The sequence below is a fragment of the Cygnus olor genome, chromosome 19, assembly GCF_009769625.2.
Source record: "Cygnus olor isolate bCygOlo1 chromosome 19, bCygOlo1.pri.v2, whole genome shotgun sequence".
NCBI classification, from domain to species: Eukaryota; Metazoa; Chordata; class Aves; order Anseriformes; family Anatidae; genus Cygnus; species Cygnus olor.
This window is the reverse complement of record NC_049187.1, coordinates 1,937,732-1,956,454: the sequence shown is the minus strand read 5'-3', so window position 1 is coordinate 1,956,454 and position 18,723 is coordinate 1,937,732. Positions and strand designations below refer to the sequence as shown.

At 56.5% G+C, this 18,723-nt stretch overlaps 1 protein-coding gene across 9 annotated transcripts in view; it reads right to left on the bottom strand.

The window, feature by feature from the left end:
* Positions 1-18,161, bottom strand: part of LOC121057571 (discoidin domain-containing receptor 2-like) — a 60,695-nt gene extending 42,534 nt beyond the window's left edge. The window contains exon 1 of one of the 9 annotated variants that reach the window (XM_040531954.1): positions 18,037-18,161. The gene's annotated coding sequence lies outside the window, so the exon portion shown is untranslated. Of the gene's footprint in view, positions 1-1,434; positions 1,454-2,107; positions 2,248-3,979; positions 3,999-7,274; positions 7,296-9,729; positions 9,752-11,719; positions 11,739-11,877; positions 12,070-18,036 lie in introns of those variants that run through there. The other 8 variants (XM_040531956.1, XM_040531962.1, XM_040531958.1 and 5 more) reach the window with 8 other exon arrangements.
* Positions 18,162-18,723: the final 562 nt, after the last annotated feature.

Below are 18,723 nucleotides of genomic sequence, written 5' to 3'. Positions count from 1 at the left end.
CACTGATGGCACAGAGCAGAACAACTCCGAGGTGCAGGCAGCAGTGGTCAGGGTCTGGCCCCTGCCACCCCATGCTCCAGGGGCCGGGCTGACGGCACTCCCGAGGACAAGAAGCCTGGGTGCACGTGGCTGTTCTGTGCTCTTCGAGCTTTGTTTACTACGCAAAGTGCTTTTAAAGTGTCATTTACAAAGTGCCTGGCAAAGGGGGGAGCAGCGAGTGGCAGCCCTTACCGATCAGCTGAACCCCGGCCGCAAGCCCGCAGAGCCCCGGGAGGATTTTCAGGCAGGTCTAACCGTGTCCTGCTGGGTTTACTATTTACTAGCGCAACCCTAAAAGATAAAGTTTAACTTCTCGTGGAATTTTAATGAGCTCAGTGTTCCAACAAAATACCTAGCACGACCAGAGACAGCTCAGGGAAGATCTCTGCTCACCACAGTGTATTGCAAGCAATCGAAGCAAATGTTTTGTTTATAAACAAAGGAAAATACAAGAACACTGGAAAAGCTCTCCTAGCGTTTCACAGCCATGGAAAGGCACAGAGGCAGAGTCTGATCGAATTTTCTCAAGATGGACCAGAAACAGGAGCTCACGGAGAAGTAATAAGATTTCACAGTTACCCAGAGAGGGCAGGTAGCTGTAGGGAAACCTGAAAATCCTGGGATTGTTTAAGGCAATGAGGAGAGAAATACGAGAGCACACGAGGAAAATAAAACATGCAGAATAATGACGTCTAGACCAAAGAAAGGATCCCATTTACCTCTTTTCCATATTGAAAATGAACTGAAATTAAAAAACAACAAATTAAAGTTGAGGAAATGAAATTCCATGGCATACCATGCACATTAACCCTCCGGGACACGCTCCCGCGCTGCTTTGTGGCAGTAACTCCTTAAAATATTGGAAGTGGATCTCTGTAATAAGAACATCTGCAGTTACATTAGCGGAGTAAAAGGAAAGGTGCGCTGGGTGCAAGTTTCCATCCAGGCAGGCAGAAGCAGGCCCGTAATTAACACGACCAGGAAGCTCTCCTCCAGGGGCAGGTTATTCCCCGTGGCCACGGCCGAGCTCTCGTGGAGCCGGGCATAAGGCAGGCACTGCCCGAGACGAGGCTGGGTGCAAGGAGGTGGGCTGCGATCTGCCCCAGCTCAGAAAGCTTTGTGTCTGTGCACGGAGATCACACCGAGGTCTTGGGCAGCTGGTTGTGCGGCCTCTCAAAAGACAACAACACTGTCCGCCTTTTTTTTTTTTTTTTTTTTAAACGGATTATCCTCTAGGACCCAAAAAGAGGTGGATGAAATTTCAGCTAAAGCTCTTAAAACAAACACCCACAGAGCTGAGAGCGACCCTGGAATGCCCCAGTGGGAACGGGGCTATTTTGGAAAGTGCTCAGCACCTGAAAAAAGGGGGTTTACTGGGGAAATAATCAGACTTACCAGGGGCGGCTGCTACTGGAAAGCCCCGTGCTTAACCCTAACAAGGATTCACAGGAGCTGCTTCCTGCATGCTTCCACTTCTGTGTTTCAGGCTAAACGTGAGCCTGAAAAGTTTTACAGTGAGAACAAAAAAATGCAGTGGGTGCATCAGGAGGGGACAGGGAGGTCTGCACCTCCTCGGGAGCAGAGCACGGGGCTGGAGCCGCGGGGCTCGGGCGAGCTGCTGCCAGCCCCGGCTTTTGTGCATCCCCCTCGCCACCCGCCCCGCAGCACTTCACGCAGGCACGACTGACAAAGCTCAAACAGCACGGGCTCGCCTGGAGAGCCCCAGCCCCAGAAAGGGCTTTTGTCCCGGGGAAGGGCACCAGCCAGCTCCCCGTTTCAATCAAGCGCAAGAGAGCCCAGATGCCAGAGGGCCCTGGGCACGCAGCGCTGCGGCAATACCCGCAGGGCCGCGAATCCCCCCGCAGCCATGGGAAGCGAAACAGGGCACGGAGATCCCACCGCCTCTCTCCCAGCACCCTCCCAGCAGAGCCAAAAGCCTTCAGCTCCCAGCTCTGCCACCCCTACAGCCCCCAGCAAGCTGGCTGTTTCGCCAGTTTGGGACAGAAAGGCGCCGGGGGAGAGCTGGCAGGAGCGAGTTCAGAGCTGAGCCACGCTGGAAGGACCCTACCTGCCTCACTCGGGGGCTGCCGAGCGCGGGGAACGACTGCAGCGGGGCTGCTGGGCTCCACAGACCCAGCCAGGCTGTAGTTTCGACATTCCTTGCAACTTTCCACCAGCACACATGATATGTTCAAACTTGAGCAACTCCTCCCTCCTCCCTCCCTCCGCGAGACGCAGACAGGCCCAAGAGATGGCCCTGCCTCTATCATCGCAGTTCCTATAGCAACTCCCGGCCGAGCAGATGGAAACAGAGCTGTTTGCTCGGCAAACCGGCCTCCTTGGATTCCTCCGCTCTTCCCCGCTCCGCTGGCCCCTCCTCGCTCCAGCGCTCTCCCCAGGGGCTGCTCTGCTGGCACTTGGCCCAGGCTTTGCCTGGAGAGAGGCCAAGCTTTGAATTCATTTAGTAAAACCACAACATAAAGCAGCTCTCCTGCTCAGGAAGCAGGGCCCATGTAGTCCCAGGGGCAAGCCAGGCCCCGGCACGGCACCGCAGAGCCAGCTTGCACCTTCTTGTTTAACACGGCTGCTTGCGCTCGCTGGAAAAACCCGGCGCAGACGTCACCGCAGCCTGCTGCCCGCGCTCAAAACCCTCCGCTGGGGAGAAAGGGGGAAAGGTAAAAAGCAAAGGCATAGCCAGTCACTCATGAAGCCCGGCCGACAGGATTATTGCAGGCAAAGAGCAGAGCAGGGGGCTTCTCCGCCACCTGGCCTGCTGCTGCTGGAGCCTGCCCCAAAGGAGGGAGAGCCCAGCACCAACACCGGGGTCAGGGCAGCTTTGCCACAGCTGCTCACCCCTACGGCCCTGCGAGCGCTGGGATCCCGCAGAACCGGGCTCGCTAGAAAATATGAAGTTACCAGAAGGTGGCACTTGGTGAGGGGGGCATCACCGCCGCTGCCCAGCATCGCTCCTCCACCTCGCGCCGCTGCCCCTGTCCACGGCCGGGCTCTGCCCCACAGCTCCGGGGCTTTGGGGAGGTGCGAGGAGGCACGGGGAGCTGCGCCCGTCTCCCGGTCCTGCCCCCTGGCACGGCCAGCAGGAGGCTTAAACCCCACCAGTGACATGGGGCTGCCCACACCCCTCCTCTCCTTCCCAGGGGAGGACAACGTCGCCAGCACAGCCTGCTCTCCTGGAATTCACAGCTCCCCGCCTGCTCAAAGGCTGTAAGGTAGCTGTTGTGTTTGGTGCCCTCGTGGTCTGTTTGGTGCCAACAGCGCCAGCACCGCCACTCCTGCGCTCTGCCACGAGAGGCAACGGGACCGGGGTCTGCAGCAGCAGCAGCAGCACAGCCCCAGGGAAAGGGGCACACGGAGATGGGTGACAGAACACAAGGCCACTGCTATGATTTCGTGTTTTGGGGCACCAAGCGTGCTGCTGTTGCTATATGATCAGACACCTCTAAATGCCTGCTGAAAGCAGGAAGAACAGAGGGGACTGCACTAAAGAGGGCCCCGGGCAGAGACACCAAGGAGAACTGGCACTGCTGGGACTTGAAGCAGGGACAAAACGAGGGAACTGCACAGAGGCTGAACAGGCAGGTGGCACCCTGCCACGGCATGTCTGCAGTACCAAGTCCTTTGGGACGAGGGCATCAGCGCGGTGACCGTGGGAGCGAGCGGGTACATGGGCTTGATTCAGGAGCTGGAGCAAGAAGTCGAGGAGCTGGTGCCTCCGCAGCGGGAGGCTGGCCTGGGGGGCCAGAGCAACAGCACAGGGGTCCCACGGCAAGATAACGTCGCCACTCGTGTGTTCAGAAACCCATTCCAGATGCAATCGATTCCGGGGGCTGGGGGGGCAAGGTGTGAAGCTGCAAAGCCACTGCTGCAGCCACCGGACAGCCCCGCAGTGTGGCAGCCCCCAGCAGGCTGGGCCCAAACTCACCTGGGTGATGGAGGCTGCTGGGATTTGAGAGGAACGTCACCTGGGGTCACCGGTACGATCCCACTGCTAGGGGGCCAGCAGCAGGGATACAACCGCAGAGGGAGGTGGAAGAGCAGAAGTGCTTGGCTGGCTCGTCAGTTGGGAAATGTGGGTGCTGGCCTCCCTCCAGCGAGGAAGCCACAAGGCAGGGACAGGGCCACCACGTCCCGCTCAGACACCCAGCAGAGGGAGGCGTCCTTCTGGGCGAGCGGCAGCTGGGCAGGATGCTGGAAGCAGATGCTGGTGTTGTGTGCGGTGACACTCAAGGGGATTCCACAGCAGGAGGCTGAGAAGCACAGATGGCAGCAGAGCGATTCAGCCCATTCTTCCAAGATTTATACGCTACATTAGGCTTCAATGAGGAATCACAGCGAAGCATGAACAAAAGTAGCAGGTATTTGGAGTATTCGAAGAGAAGAGAAGCAGCAGCCATGAGCCAGACTGTGCCCACACCAAATCTGAGCTGGAAAATGCAGCTGCGAGATGAAAGACGTGGTCATACGTGCAAGTCAGATGCCTCCTGGCTCCATCTTCCTCCCTGCCTCCTTGCCCCCGCTCAGCCACACAATCCACCTCTGTACAGAGAACAGAAAACTATTTACTCTTCTTCTTGTGTTTTAGCACGCTAATCAGCTCGGATGAGGGGACAATCCCTAGGGCTCTTCTGCAGCTTGGGACGGGAGCACATGATGAGCCGTAGGCTGGAGATGAACAGACACGAGACCTCTCCGGGCCTGGGAAGTCCCACCCCAAGGGGGTGGTACCGATTCAGATAAAACACTTCGGATGAGTTTTGCCAAAATATGGATGCCTGCCCTGTCGGCATGACCGCAAGTGGCCCAAAAGCTGGGCACAGGCCCTCGGGGTACGCCGGGACCACCAGGACCACGAGCAGTCAGTGGCAGAGGGCACCTCGGGGCATCCAGCACAAAGAACCCAAGGGGGACACCAGTAACAGCACAGGAGCCGATGCCCACCCCAGAACCAGCATCGAGGGGCTGGCGAAAGCTTCCCACACCCCCACAGCCCCAGGAAGCGCAGGGGCCTGGCTTGCCCGTGGGTTTGAGGAGCTCCTTTCCCAGGGGCAGGACGGCGCCGCAGAGGCACAAAGAAATCCGCTGATCTTGCACTTGGCCTCGCCTGCCTTCAGCGCCTCGACGCAGCAACAGGCTCCCTGCTGGATGCCCTCTGAAATGTAACTTTATCCCGCCGTGTGCGCTCCCTAATCAATCCTAGGCATAAAGCAAAGCAGAAAACAGCCCCTTTTTTTTTTCCTTCTTCACTGGAACGGACCCAAATATGCACGATAACAGATCCCACTCAAAGCTATTACAAACTGGAGCACTGCAGTGCGTTTCGCATCTCACATCGCAGAGGGAGCATACTTCTGCAATAGCATCACCGCTTCTCAAATTGTGTGTTTGAGAGACTTCCTAATGACCTCATAGCAGCACATGTGACCAGTAAGTCATCTTCTCAAAGGACTAGAAATAACATCAACAGACCCTGTTTTGGTTTTGCACAGAACAGCTTTCTGCAGCATGAGCAGGTTTCCAGGCTGCGAGGAAGCGGAGCCAGCTCAGGCCAGGGCTGGCATTTTCAGCTCCCAGCAGATCGTGCTTGGCTTCAGCAAAGACCAGAGCAATTAACAGAGGAAGACCGATCGGCAGATACTTCAATTCCATATACAGATTTAGACACAAGAGCTTGTTTATCCTGATACGGGACAATTTGGCTACTTTCATGGTGCCCACGTGGTATCCTGCAACCCAGAAATATTTCAAGAGCGTTGTCAGAAGAGATAAAAGGTGGTCTCACAGCATGGAAAAAAAAATGCCTTGAAAGTGCCGTTAATTATTTACAAGCCAGACATGTTTCAGCAGGCTTAAAACCAGCTTTTTCTTCCAGTGCTCAAAAACAACAGCTATACTCAGGTGAGTCTGAGCAACAAAGCAAGGAATCTGAAATTCGTGGCTGACGAACAACTGAGCAGTTTGCACCAAAATCGGAAAGTTTTTATCCCAGGGCCACTGCCTGACCAGGTAGTGCTGGAAGTAGATGGATGAACACTGATGAGCGTTTTGGTGCTAAGTGAAGGCAACTTAAACAGCTAAAGACAGACCGATGGTGTTGAATATCTGACTCTGTACTGAGCCCAGAGCTCCCCGGGAAGAGGAGCTGCACAATCACGCTGCAGAAATGAAGCCAGGAGAGATGCCCCAGACCTTAATGGCTGTGGCCAGAAGGCAGCCACAGTTACCAGCTGTGGGACAGGAACACGTGTCCAAGTGAGAATAAGGAAAAAACCGACTGGAGTAGAGCCTGAAGTCTTTGTGTGCCAGGCACAAACCACCACCCTCCTGCAGCGGCTCTGCCTCAGGCCCCTCGTGTCCCTTGCCTCTGAGTCACCCCCGGCCCAGCTCTGGCAGGACCGCTGCCTGCCCTTCCCGAAAAGGCCACGGCAAGCACCAGCGCCTCCTGTCAGACGGGACCAGGGCCTCACCTGAGCCATTGCAGGCTGAGCACGGACAAGGGAACTGAGCAAGGGACAGCCCCACCGAGGGGTCAGGCCTGCACGCAGCTGCGCTGCTTATTCTTTCAGCGAGGGGTGGTGAAAGCCAGCCCCGTCCCCACCTGTCACAGCATCCCAGAACGGCCGAGGTTGGAAGGGACCTCTGGAGATCATCAGGTCCAACCCCCGGCCGAGCAGGATCACCTAGAGCACATGGCACAGGATGGCACCAGGCGGGCTTCGAATACCTCCAGATATTCTCTCCATCGCGAGAGCACGTCCGACCCCAGGGGAAAGGGCCGCTCAGCTCAGCCCAGCTCTGCCAGCATCAGCCTTCTGCTGCGAGGAGAGCCACCACCTGCCTCCCACCTGCGAAGAGAGGGAGGAGGAGCAGAACCTGGCACAGAGAAGCATGGGAGGCAACCTCCAAAAAAAAAATACCTCCAAAAAAAAAAAAAACCAAGCCACTGCAGCATACGACATGCCGCTGAGAGTTGCGCTGCAGGACAACGGAAGGTGGCTCAGACAGGACAAGGCAGCGCACGTGGTGACATGTGGACACCTGATGCGGGACAGACCCTCCCCAGGCACACTCGGAGCTTTAACACTACCATGAAAGATCCGAACAGCAGCACCCAGCAGCCTCCCATGTGCCCTGTCTTTAAGCACACGCCCCAGCTGCCACGTTTTGGGCTGCCTCAAAGACAGGGGTGAGAGCAGAGATGGAAAGTTGTGCGTACTTACACCTGCAGGTCAGAACACGCAGAGTGAGATCAGTTTGCTGCAGTTGTAGGGACAGAGCCCCAGCGAAGACGTCATCCAGACGAAGAGTAAACTCCCGGCGTAGAGCAGCGCTCAGCACAGACACGCTTGTAAACACTCTCCCTGTCCCTCTTTGCCAACTGAGCCGTCAGAAAGGGGCAGAGAAAAACACTGTCTGCAAACAGACCCCCCTCCCTATCCCTGGACACCGGGACCTGCCCAAGCAGGCTCCAGCCTCTTCGCTCTCGTCTGCGGGGCGAGCCAAGTACCTTCCAGCGTCCTGCGAGAGCTGCAGAGAATCGCTGCTGCTGCAGGGAAGGGCTCTGCTCGCTCGCACAAGCAGTAACCTTCTGCTCCGCGCTTCTGACACCTAATCCCTGGAACAAGCGGATATATTCAGCAGGCAGCAGGCCTCTTTCAAAGCTGACCTTTCTGCTTTAAGCACTAGATAGTATCCGATGTTCCGAGCATTGTCCTCACACGTTCTTCCCCCGCACAGCACGCCAGCTCCTTCTGCCCTCCAGCTCCGCAGCGAGGTCGGAGCAGGGAAGGTGCAGGGAGTGCCGGCAGCAGAGGGGGCTGCACAGCTCGCAGGACCGCCGGGGAGAAGCCCTGCTAACACCTGCAGCAATGCTTCTCCACCTCCATTGCTCTCGCCCAGAAGTTTTCCACATTTCCTGCGCTGGGCAGGTTTCACCAGGAAGGCCGATGTTTGAACATGTTATCAGGTCTGGCTCCAGATCAGCCACCGTCACCGGAGATTTTCTCCCAGAGACACGGAGAAGACAAGCAGAAGCCACCACAAACCGTAAGCACCAGCTCTAAGCTCCAGCGAGGAGGCCCAGGGACGGACCCCTGCAAAAGTTACCGGCGTACGGCTGAGCCGGTCAGCACACACGAGCTGTCAGCCGAAGCCAGCCTCTTGCTGACGTCCTGCAGAGCTGCTGCTCCTGACCCTGCGGCCAAAGCCTGACCTCTGCACTTCTGGCCCAAGGCTCCGTACGGAGCAGCTGTCAGCAGCAGTCGCCTGCCACATTTCTGCGATTCCTCAGCAAGGACCATCACCTTCAGACAACCAGAAGATAGCAGACGCCAGCGCTCCCGGCCCTTTCCACAGCCCCTGGTATGCAAGACAAGGCCCGGGCAGGCTCTCGGCGAGCAGGACACCCCTTGGCCTCTCTGCTGGCAGGGGCAGAGCTTCGAACCCACCCAAACTCACTGCTGCTTGCTGCACAGCACTGTAGCGCTCCTCACGTGTGCAGGAGCACCACATCGAGCCCCAGGTGAGCACAGAGCAGAGAACAGCACGATGATCGCAGCCACCGAGATCGATCAGCTCACGGGCCCCCCACCTGCATGCCGTGAGCACGCACACCGTTCCACAACCGCCCCGCTCCACGCGGGGACAGCAGAGCCCAGGGACACAGCCACGTTTCAGCCCAGCAGCACAGCCCCGGCTAGGGACTCTTTCACCTCCCCAGCAGCTCCGGCGTTTCTGCCACCCCCCTCCCAAGCGAGGCCCGCCGGCCCCAGCCAGCACGGGGATGTTGCAATCCCCAGCTCTGTCTGAAGAAACCAGCCCAGCCCAGATGACACAGGAGGCCGCTGGGCTGGCCTCGCTACATGCCATTCATTGACTTCCAGAAGCTTGTGGCATTTCTGGAGGCAAGTTTACTCCTCAGATGTTGAGAGCCGTTCTGCTCTCGTTAGCGCTCGGGAGCGTGACGGGCGACTCAGATGTGCGCTCCAGCAGGCACGCTCAACCCATGACCTGGTGTTTTTCTGAAATAAATGCAAACCCGGGGGAAAACGCTCCCCTCCCAGCTCGAGGGGCTGAGGAGGGCAGATGAAAGGCAACCACACGCCTTGTGTATGTGTGGCCTCGGCCTGGGCTCACAGCTGGCCCGCACCCGGTCCCATGCGCGGCTTGGGGCCAGGGATGTGCCCCGCGCTCAGCCCACACCTCCTACGAGCCCAGCGCCCCTCTGGTGCCGAGGGGCAAGCAGCCTTGTGCTCCTGTGAACAATGGGACACATCCTGCACGTGCTGCCTCACTTGCTGGAGCCCGTGCAAACATGAGAAAACCACCGCACGCGGGGCCCTGGCTTCTTCTCTGTGGAAGCAGCACTAGGATGGGCTCACATTTCCCGTACTAGCACGGAAAAGGCAGAAGGATTCAGATTCATTACTCGTTGTGCTGCGAGCCCTACTGGGACATTTCCGAACAGCTCACTTAAAGGCACTGAAACCTGCAGGATGAGGTAATTCAAAGCTAAACGCATAACCCACGCGGCAGGGCGGTTCAGTAGGTACGGCTCTCAAGCTAAAGCAAATAAAAGCTGATCCGGTGCAGTACCCAGCTCCATCCCCGTACGTCTCCAAGACTTGGCCAGACAAAGCCACGGCTGAGTCAATCGCACACTGGAGACGGTCCCACCTCGAGCGGGAGGTCAGGCTGAAGGCCTCCAGATGTCCTCTCCAACCAGTATTTCCACGGCTCTGTGATAGCGGCGGCGAAGAGGCAGAGGAATTACTGCCAGCAGCTTTCTGAGAGACTCGCATCGAGTTTCTCCGGAGAGATCTCTCTAGATTAAATTAAAAGGCCCGGTTAACGAAGATGTCGGCACTGACACAGTCTGGGCTGACCGTGTCCTGGCAGGGATACTGGAGTACCAGTGCCCGTGCCTCGATGCGCCGCACAGGTCTCAGATGGGGTCAGCACACTGCGTCAGACTGTCCCAGCACAAATTAGCACCCGCCATAACAGATTTCTTCCTGGCATTTAACTTCAGCTGTGCATTCAAGTGCAAAAGCTCGCAAGACTTCACGAACACAAGTTAAAACCGAGGCGGCCATGAGCTCTCAAGAAGTTTGCAGCAACTTAGCAAAGTGATTTCCCGCTAAGTCCGTGCTCTGGGGAGGTCTCAGAGGCACTGCTGCTATTCGGTGTCCTTCCAGTGCTGGGAGGAGGCCAAAAATGCCACACGGGAGCCCGAGCCACTGCTAAAGGCGGGGGGCTGAGCCCTTGGGAAGAGGGCAGCACGCCTGCACGAGGGGCTGCCCACTTGGGATGAAGCCGGGCCCAGGTTGCTCTGACACGCAGGGGAAGCTGTAAGACGCTGCCAGCCGTGCGGATGGATGGCATCAAGCTGATGGGAGGAGGAAGGATACTTTGTGGAGTGGGGTTACTTCACAGAATCACAGAATCGTCTAGGTTGGAAGAGACCTCCAAGATCACCCAGGCCAACCTCTGACCTAACGCTAACAAGTCCTCCACTAAACCAGATCACTAAGCTCAACATCTAAACGTCTCTTAAAGACCTCCGGGGATGGTGACTCAACCACTTCCCTGGGCAGCCCATCCCAATGCCTAACAACCCTTTCAGTAAAGAAGTTCTTCCAACCTAAACCTCCCCTGGCGCAACTTCAGCCCATTCCCCCTTTGTCCTGTCACCGGGCACGTGGGAGAATAGACCAACTTGAATAGTACCCATCACAATCCGGACCAACATGAAACACACCACTGCAAAGCAACACGCGCGGGACGAGCTCAGAGCGTTGGGACCCCCGTGGGGGGGCAGCGAGGAAGCTGGCTGCGAGCCTGAGATCTGTTCTCACCTGCTGGGTCACAGCGTGTGGCCCACGCCTCAGCCCCAACAATATCGCAGCTCACAACACGCCTGTGCTCACAGGCAGCCCCAACTCAGCTCCTCTGCAAACACAGGAACGAAGGAAATCTTCCTGGCCGATCGCCTTCCCCAGCACGAAGGTGTGACGGCTTCTTGCTGCGGGGCAGCCCTGAGCGCAGGGAAAGGCACCCACCACAGGCTGACGTTTTCAGACCAGTACCCCAGCTATTTCTGCCTGTGAGTGTGCTTTGACAGGCAGAAACAAACGAGCACAAGTGAAATAACACAACAGTAATACGGGTGGGTGATGAAACCTGAAGCTTGGCTAGCGTTAGCTCTCAGTAAGAACACAACACGAGTGACCGAGACCAGCACCAAACGAAACACGCAGCAGAACGTGCCCAGCTTCTCAGCCTTCAAGGAAAAGTAAAGGCTGAAAAGACAGCGTGCTCTGCAGCTCTGCCTCTGCTCACCCCTCAGCAGCTCTCTGTTGCTGATGGGTGGGACACTTTTACACCTTAAATGCTATTCCCAGAGAAACTCGCTTTTCATTTGCGCTGCATAAATTCATCTGGTTGGAAGAGAATACGCCGCCCTCTTCTCCTGGCTCCCAAATCGCAGCTGGCAGGCTCAGGATGTACGACAATCCTCGGGAAGCAGCACGACTGTTTGCTTTGTCCCTCCCTCCTCTCGCCCTCTCCTCCATCACCATGGCACATCCAAAACCGCCACCCCCCTGCCACCTCGTGTCAGGCTCTCCCGACCCCGCGGCTCTGCAGGCAGATTTGGGCTCGGTACCCAGGCATCACGAAGGAAAGTCAAACCAGGTCAGGAGAGCATCATCCACGCTGGGAGCCCATCCAAGCAAACACCCAGAGAGCTGCTGCTGCCTTAGGAGCAGACAGGCCCCAAACCCAGATTTTGGGACAACCCCACCCAGTTAATTCCTCGCTCACGCGTTCTGCGAGCACCAGTTCTGAGCGGGCGGGCGTTTTAATGCTCCACGGGCAAACCAAGGTTTGGGCAGCGCTTCTCGGGTACAGACCCGCACCTCCCATGCGTGTGCACGGTCTCCAGGTGGGCAGCCAGCCCGCCCCCAGGCCAGCAGGATCCCGTCCAGGAGCAGCGTGAAGGAAGACACGGTCGAGCTGCTCTGAAAAATAAACAACCTCAGTGCAATCAGCCAGAGCAACAAGTGCTTTACCAGTCGTCTCCGTTAGAAAAAAAAAATATATATATGATCCTGGGATTATTAGGCAGTACAGAAGGAAATGGAACCAAATCAAGTCACGTTCACAATGATTTTATCTAGAAAATAAAACACAATGACACAAAGCAGGTATTTTAACTTGCATTGTACTACATGCTCACGAGAACCCTAAGCAGCTCTATGAAATATCCATGTGCAGGTATGCCCTGGGGAGAACGTCTACGGAGCTCCAGAGGAGCGGACGTGCAGAAGTGACACATGAGCAGTGCCACCACGTCTGTGCCCACCTGGAGGGCCGACTTCCTCCCACTTGTTTCAGCAAAAGCTCCCAGAGGCGACCCACAGAACAGGCTGCACTGCAGGCAGAACAGCGCTGTGCAGAGTCAGCTGGTTTAATGCGTCTTGCCTTCTGCACGCCTGCCTTCAAGTTACATAAACCACCGTCAGATCTCAGGTTTTGATTTGAAATTATCCCTGCCTAGTCTAACTTTATTTTTTAAGAGACTGGAAACAAGGAGCTCCTCAGCTCCCATTTTCGTAATCAGTATCAGTGAAACTCCCCCCAGATCAAACAGCTTTGTGTAAGTAGTACTTCCTTGACTTGGAAGAGGGAATCATTCCGGGCACAAGGAGACCCATCAGAAGGGTTACCTTCCCACCTGGCCTGTGAGAACAGGTTGTGCTTAAAGCTACTGGCAACAAAGCTCAGCTCGTTCCGCTCGCTGGGAGCGCCCACTCACCACCACCCCACAAAAGCTTTATGTAACTCTCAACATCCTTAAACCATGCCCGGGATGGTTCTGGAAGCGCAGGTCTTCCCAGTAAGGACATCTTCAGCCCGGCTGCTATCGAGAGAGGTGGAAAACATCCCTTTGGAGAGGGCCCGGAGGTCTGCGGGATCCCCCGCAGCACAATGCTAGCATTAAGGCTTCGCTGCTCACTAGGTTCTGATGCATTAAGAGCAAAAATATCATCAATCCTACACAAATTCCTCTGCTGACGCCAGCAGAAAAAGGGCCGGGGAATTAAGGCAGATGAGAGCTTTCCCTCGCTTGGGCTTAGCCCAGCGCCCCACACGCTAAAGAGAGAAACAGAGCTGAGGAAAGATGAAATACTTCCTCGCTCTCCTGCTGCTGTCCAAGCAACAGGACCCAGCGCTCAGGAGCATCCCTTGGCACGCTTCATATTCAGCAAGCTCTTTTTGGAGCACAAAGCCGTCCTGAAGACGGCTGCTTTCACAGCCTCTAGTGTTTTCTTTCACAGCCTCTAGTGTTTTGTGTGTGCCATGAGGCCACTGGGCATGTGACTGGTGTGTTAAAGCTCCCTGGCTCCCCAGCCCAAGCTCAGATTCTTTCCCTACAAAACACACTGCATGAGCTCATCTGCAAGCAATCAGCCTGAGAAATCAGCTTGTTAAAGGAAGCTTCTAGGAAAGCAGAGATGTCTCCTGAGAATTTGGGGGCCTATACGGTTTTAACCAGTTTGTTAAACCCCAGCTGCTCTTCTCCCCATTGGGGTCACACAGCCCAGAAGCCATCTCTCCTCCCACACAGCTCCAGACACCAGGACGGTTTGCCGGCGCCTCACTGCAGCATCACGTTTTGGATCTCCGCAGCCTGCGAGCACTCACGTTTCTGTGCAAACTCTTTCACTTTAAGCAGGCTCTTAAGAATGTAAGAGAAAGCTCTGAGCTGCAAGTTGAGCACCATCCGGAAAAGGAATCCATTAAAGAGGTGAGAGCAGTAACCTGGACGTAAGACAGTATTTTCTTCACTTCTGGATTCTGGACATGTCTCAGCACTTCCCCACACCCAGCTCACAGATCCCAGGCGCTCCCACGGAGAGGAGCCACCAGCAGAGCAGGAGCTCTGAAGAGAAGTACGGGAACGAGCTCCTGGAGAGCCACCTTCACTCTGAAGCTGATTCAAGTGATGCAGAAGAACTTTCCCCAAGCTTGCGGTGAAGCTCCAGGAGCATCCCCAAGCCTTACGCTCCGCCCTGTGCTACGTCCCCACAGGGACGCACGCTTTCCTTCCTGGTGAAAGCCTTGGGGGAAGCGCGAGTAGAGCAAAGAGCAAGAAAGAAGCGCAGCAGCAGCTTCCCAGATTCCCATATCTGCCCATCTTTGTGGGGCCAGCTGCGCCTTGTTCCCTGAGGAGGAGCACCGTGGTGGTAGCAGAACAGGCAGCACCTCTCTCGTGCCTGCACCTGCAGAACTGCAGCCCCTGAGCTTTCAGGAGAACAGGGACTGCCACTCTGGCACCCCAAAGGGGAGGCAGGAGGATCAGACCTCCTTGCTTTTCACTTCTTTCCATGACAGCTCTCACACCCAGCCTCAGCTCTCGGCCCCGACACCCAGGCAGCCCTTTCCTACCTGCCCCCAGCTGGTCATTCAAGTACTTGGAAATTTTTTCCTTGAAGTTCTTGGATAGAAATCGCTGTTCAACGTTCTACACAGCATACAGGAAGGAAAAAAAAAAAAGAGTTTGCCTGTTTCTAACAAGAGATCATGAGGACTGAATCCTTGGCTCTTCCCAGCCCGGGATTATTCCAAGGGAAGTGATTATTCACCACTTCCAGCGCCTATTTTCAGTTCAATTTGCAAAAGTAACTGTTACGAAACAAGCAGAAGGAAGCAAAAATCAGAGTGGAAAGGTAAAATGCGTTAATCACCACGAGAGCAGAGGATCAAGTTAACCACGCTGGGGCTGGGATCTCCCTCAATTTGTCTCTTCACTAAAGCCACTCGCTAAGCTCTAAAAGGATCAGCTCTGGCACAATCTCTAGTTCTTGAAGTCATGGAGTCATTTAGGCTGGAAAAGACCTCTGAAATCATCAAGTCCAACCGTTAACCCAGCCCTGCTGTCCACCACTAAGCCATGTCCCCAGGCACCACGTCTACAGGACTTCTAAACACCTCCAGGGATGGTGATTCAACCATTCCATGAACAACCATGAGAATCACTGCAAGGGGCTTTGTTGTGTACAGGACAGGGTGACGGAGTCACAGTGTGACCGTCCTGGTCAACAACGGCACCTTCTAGCTCCAAATGCGACTCAGCCTCATGCAAATTTGAAACGCTGCCCTAAAGAAACTGGTTCTTTAAGAAAAAAATAGACCTTTATCTCTGCTTGACTGCAAACGTTCAGGCTACAAAAAGTGCTGTGAGAAAAAAAAAAAAAGTCTCCAAGTTCCTAATTTTGTAAGATTAAGAGCAGACACCCCCAAACGTATGCCAGCTACTAAACGCAAAGCGTCCTGCCCAGCAGAGGACCGCTGCCCCCATGTCCCCGGGCACGCACCTCGCGGTAAGGAGGAAGAGTGGTGGGCAACACCATCGGGCTCAGCTGCTGCACCCCATAGTGCAGCTTCTCAACCAAATCATGGAGGAAAAGAAGGAGGAGACTTTCCGGCTCAAGTTCCAACTCCTTTTTAAAAATCAGTTTATAACCACTAAAACAAACACAGTAAGAACAACTGTGCAGTAACCGGGAACCTGCAAAAACAGCTGCAGTGTAAGAGCAGTGCAGGCGGTGTTTGGCAAACAGGAGCAGAGACAAATGGCCCAAGAGGATGGCAGAACATTTAGGGAATAAGGGAACCAAGCAGCAAGTCCCACCCCTGGGCCCACAGAGAACCTGCCTTGAGCCCATCCAGCCAGGGCGTGCCTGGCAGAGGCAGCCACCCCGTGCTGTGGGCGCTGGCTCCATGTGAGATCTGCCTCTCCTCTCAATGCCTCCCCCCTTCTGGATGCCCAAGCCTCTTCCATGCCTCTAACTTCCCCGGATGGTCTCAGGCCAGCTGAGAGCATCCACAGGGAGAGCACAGCACCTGGACATGCCGCTCCCTGCCCCAGTCACTCACTCAAAGGGGCTCCAGGCTGTTACTCCATTACTCAAAAGCACTCATACAGGACATCCTTGATCCCACCAGGGCCCCCACTGCGGGCAAACTCCCCAGGAAAGAGCCATCTCGCAAGGAACACAGAACAAGCAGAGTGCTCCAAGACCCCGGTTCTTGGACATTTCAACCACTTTGAAGTTACTCGAGGACGCCTGCAGCAACAGCAGCCAGCGACCACATCGGGTGGCACAGAGCTGCAGCAGCAAGCAGCACTGCTACAGAAAAATCTCCCCGTCCAGGTCCCGTAGCACCTCTGCTCCAGCTGAGACAGCTCCAGGGTATTTGGAGAGAAAGGCAACTTTTTGCCACCATCTCCGTAGTGGCTGTTCAGGGCTGGAGGATCCAATCTCCACCCGGTTCCACCCATGGAACCGCCTCAAGCCCCAGCTGACAGCCGCGTGCTTTGAAAACCCTCCTCCGTCACAAGCTGAGAGCTTTCAGTGACGCCCAGGTATTGTTCTTGGCTCTCCCTCCCTCACCACAGACCTCTCCACGTCCCTCATCTCATAGCTTCTCCAAGGCCAGGGCTGTCACTGTGTACAAACCAAATTCAGGGAAGATGCGCCAAAAAAATATACAAATAAAGTCTTCTTGGACAGCGAGGTGAATGAGAAAGAAGAAAGCTCCTGGGAAAGGCACGGAGCCCACGCCAGGGGAGGAGGAGGTCACCTGGGCAATTCCCAGGGCAGGAAAAGGAAACCGAGCCTCAGGGTCTCTCATGGACGGCTCCTGAAAGTTGAAGACAGGGCAGCGATCTGCCCGCAGCCATCGGAAGGCCACAGAGCACTCGCCACCAGCAGAAAGCCAACACACCCTGACATCTCCCGGGGGACAAACACACACCTGGCTAATAGAGTTAGGTCTCATCAAAATACAATTGCTTTCCTCGATTAGACACCAGAGGCCAGGACAAGCCACGAGAGGCACCACAGCTAATTCCCGGGGAGCTCCTCGTTGCCCCACGTGGCTGGGGGCGCTCGGCCAGCCGGGCAACGGTGCCCTGCTAACAGGGCCAGGGGCTCGTGGAGGGGAGCGGGGCCCTGCCCGCACACCACTGCTTCTGGCTCCAGCAGGGAACCGCTGCTACGCTTTTCACAATTTTTTTTTCTTTTTCCAAAAGAGTCCATTAAAGACAGAAGAGCCCGGCATTTGAGACCGAAGCATTTCAAAGCGCTGATTTATCTTTCAGTCTCTGAGCACAAAAAGCAGGGAAATAGGAGTCTTGGTGTTGTTCCCTTGTAACATTTTTCCCCTTTCTACCCCAACAAAGCCAAGCACACAGAGTTCCACTTATCACTCTTTCTTTTCTTTCCTCTTCCCTTTTGCGCTTAAAAATTCCACCAGAGGAGCCGACAAAAAAAATAGGGTCACACTCTCGTATTTTATCTTTGCTTCTACCTCCCTCTGCTCCAAATTAACCCCCCTGAGAATCCTGACCAGCCGGAGAAACAAAACCATGCCAGGGACCCGGTGCAGAAAGGAAGAGGGGAACGCATTAACATCACCACAAAGCCAAACACCAAGCGGCAACCAGAAAAAAAAGCCCGAACAAAAGTTTAAAAGCGAGGTTTTCCCACAGAACACTACTTAAGGAGTGGAAAAGAAAAAGAAATAAAGAAGAAGAAAAAAAAAAGGAATGCTTTCAGAAAGGGGAAAAAAACCACAAGACAGCCGAGGAGCAAAGGCAGCCAGCCCTGTGCGTGCCACCCCCAGCCCCGAGGGGAACGCGGCTCCGGGGGCGGGAGGCAACCGAGGCCCCGGGGCCGCTCCGAGGGGCCCCGGCTGTGCCCCAGAGCCCGGCCCGACCGCCAGGAGCCGCCGCCGGCCCCGGGAGGGCGCAGCGGGGCCTACGGCGGGCAGCGAGCCCCCGGCTCGGCCGCCGCTCCCCGCCCCGGGCCCCGCACCGAGCGCCGCGGGCTGCCGGCGGGGGGGCGGAGCGGAGCCGCCCCGGGCAGCGCCTCCCCCGGTGGTGGCGGCGCGGGGCCGGACGCTGCCGCTTACCTGAGGGCCCGGCCGGCGGCTGCGGGCGGCCGCACTGCGTCCCGGCCCCTTTCGGCCGCCGGGAGGGCGAGGGCGGGGGCGGCCGCGGCTTCGCCGCTCTTAAAGCGACAGCCCGCGGGCGGCGGGGGCTGCCGGGGCCGCGGCGCTGAGGGAGGGAACGGGGGGAGCGGCCGCTGCTGGGGCACGGAGCGGGGCCGGCTCGGGGCCCCCGGGAGCGCCGTGTCTCGGTGCCTCGATAAGGCAGGGCTGCGCCTTGTGCCTGTGCCTGCTGCGTGCCTCTGTGCTCCTCAGGGCTGAGTCTCGTGTCCCTCAGTGCGCCTCAGGGCTGAGCTCTGTGTCCCCATGGCCTTCAGTGCGCCTCAGGGCTGAGCTCTGTGTCCCCATGGCCCTCATCAGACCTCAGGGCTGAGCTCTGTGTCCCTCTGTGCTCCGCAGCGCTGAGCACCGTGTCCCCATGGCCCTCAGTGCGCCTCAGGGCTGAGCTCTGTGTCCCCATGGCCCTCATCAGACCTCAGGGCTGAGCTCTGTGTCCCTCTGTGCTCCGCAGCGCTGAGCACCGTGTCCCCATGGCCCTCAGTGCGCCTCAGGGCTGAGCTCTGTGTCCCCATGGCCCTCATCAGACCTCAGGGCTGAGCTCTGTGTCCCTCTGTGCTCCGCAGCGCTGAGCACCGTGTCCCCATGGCCCTC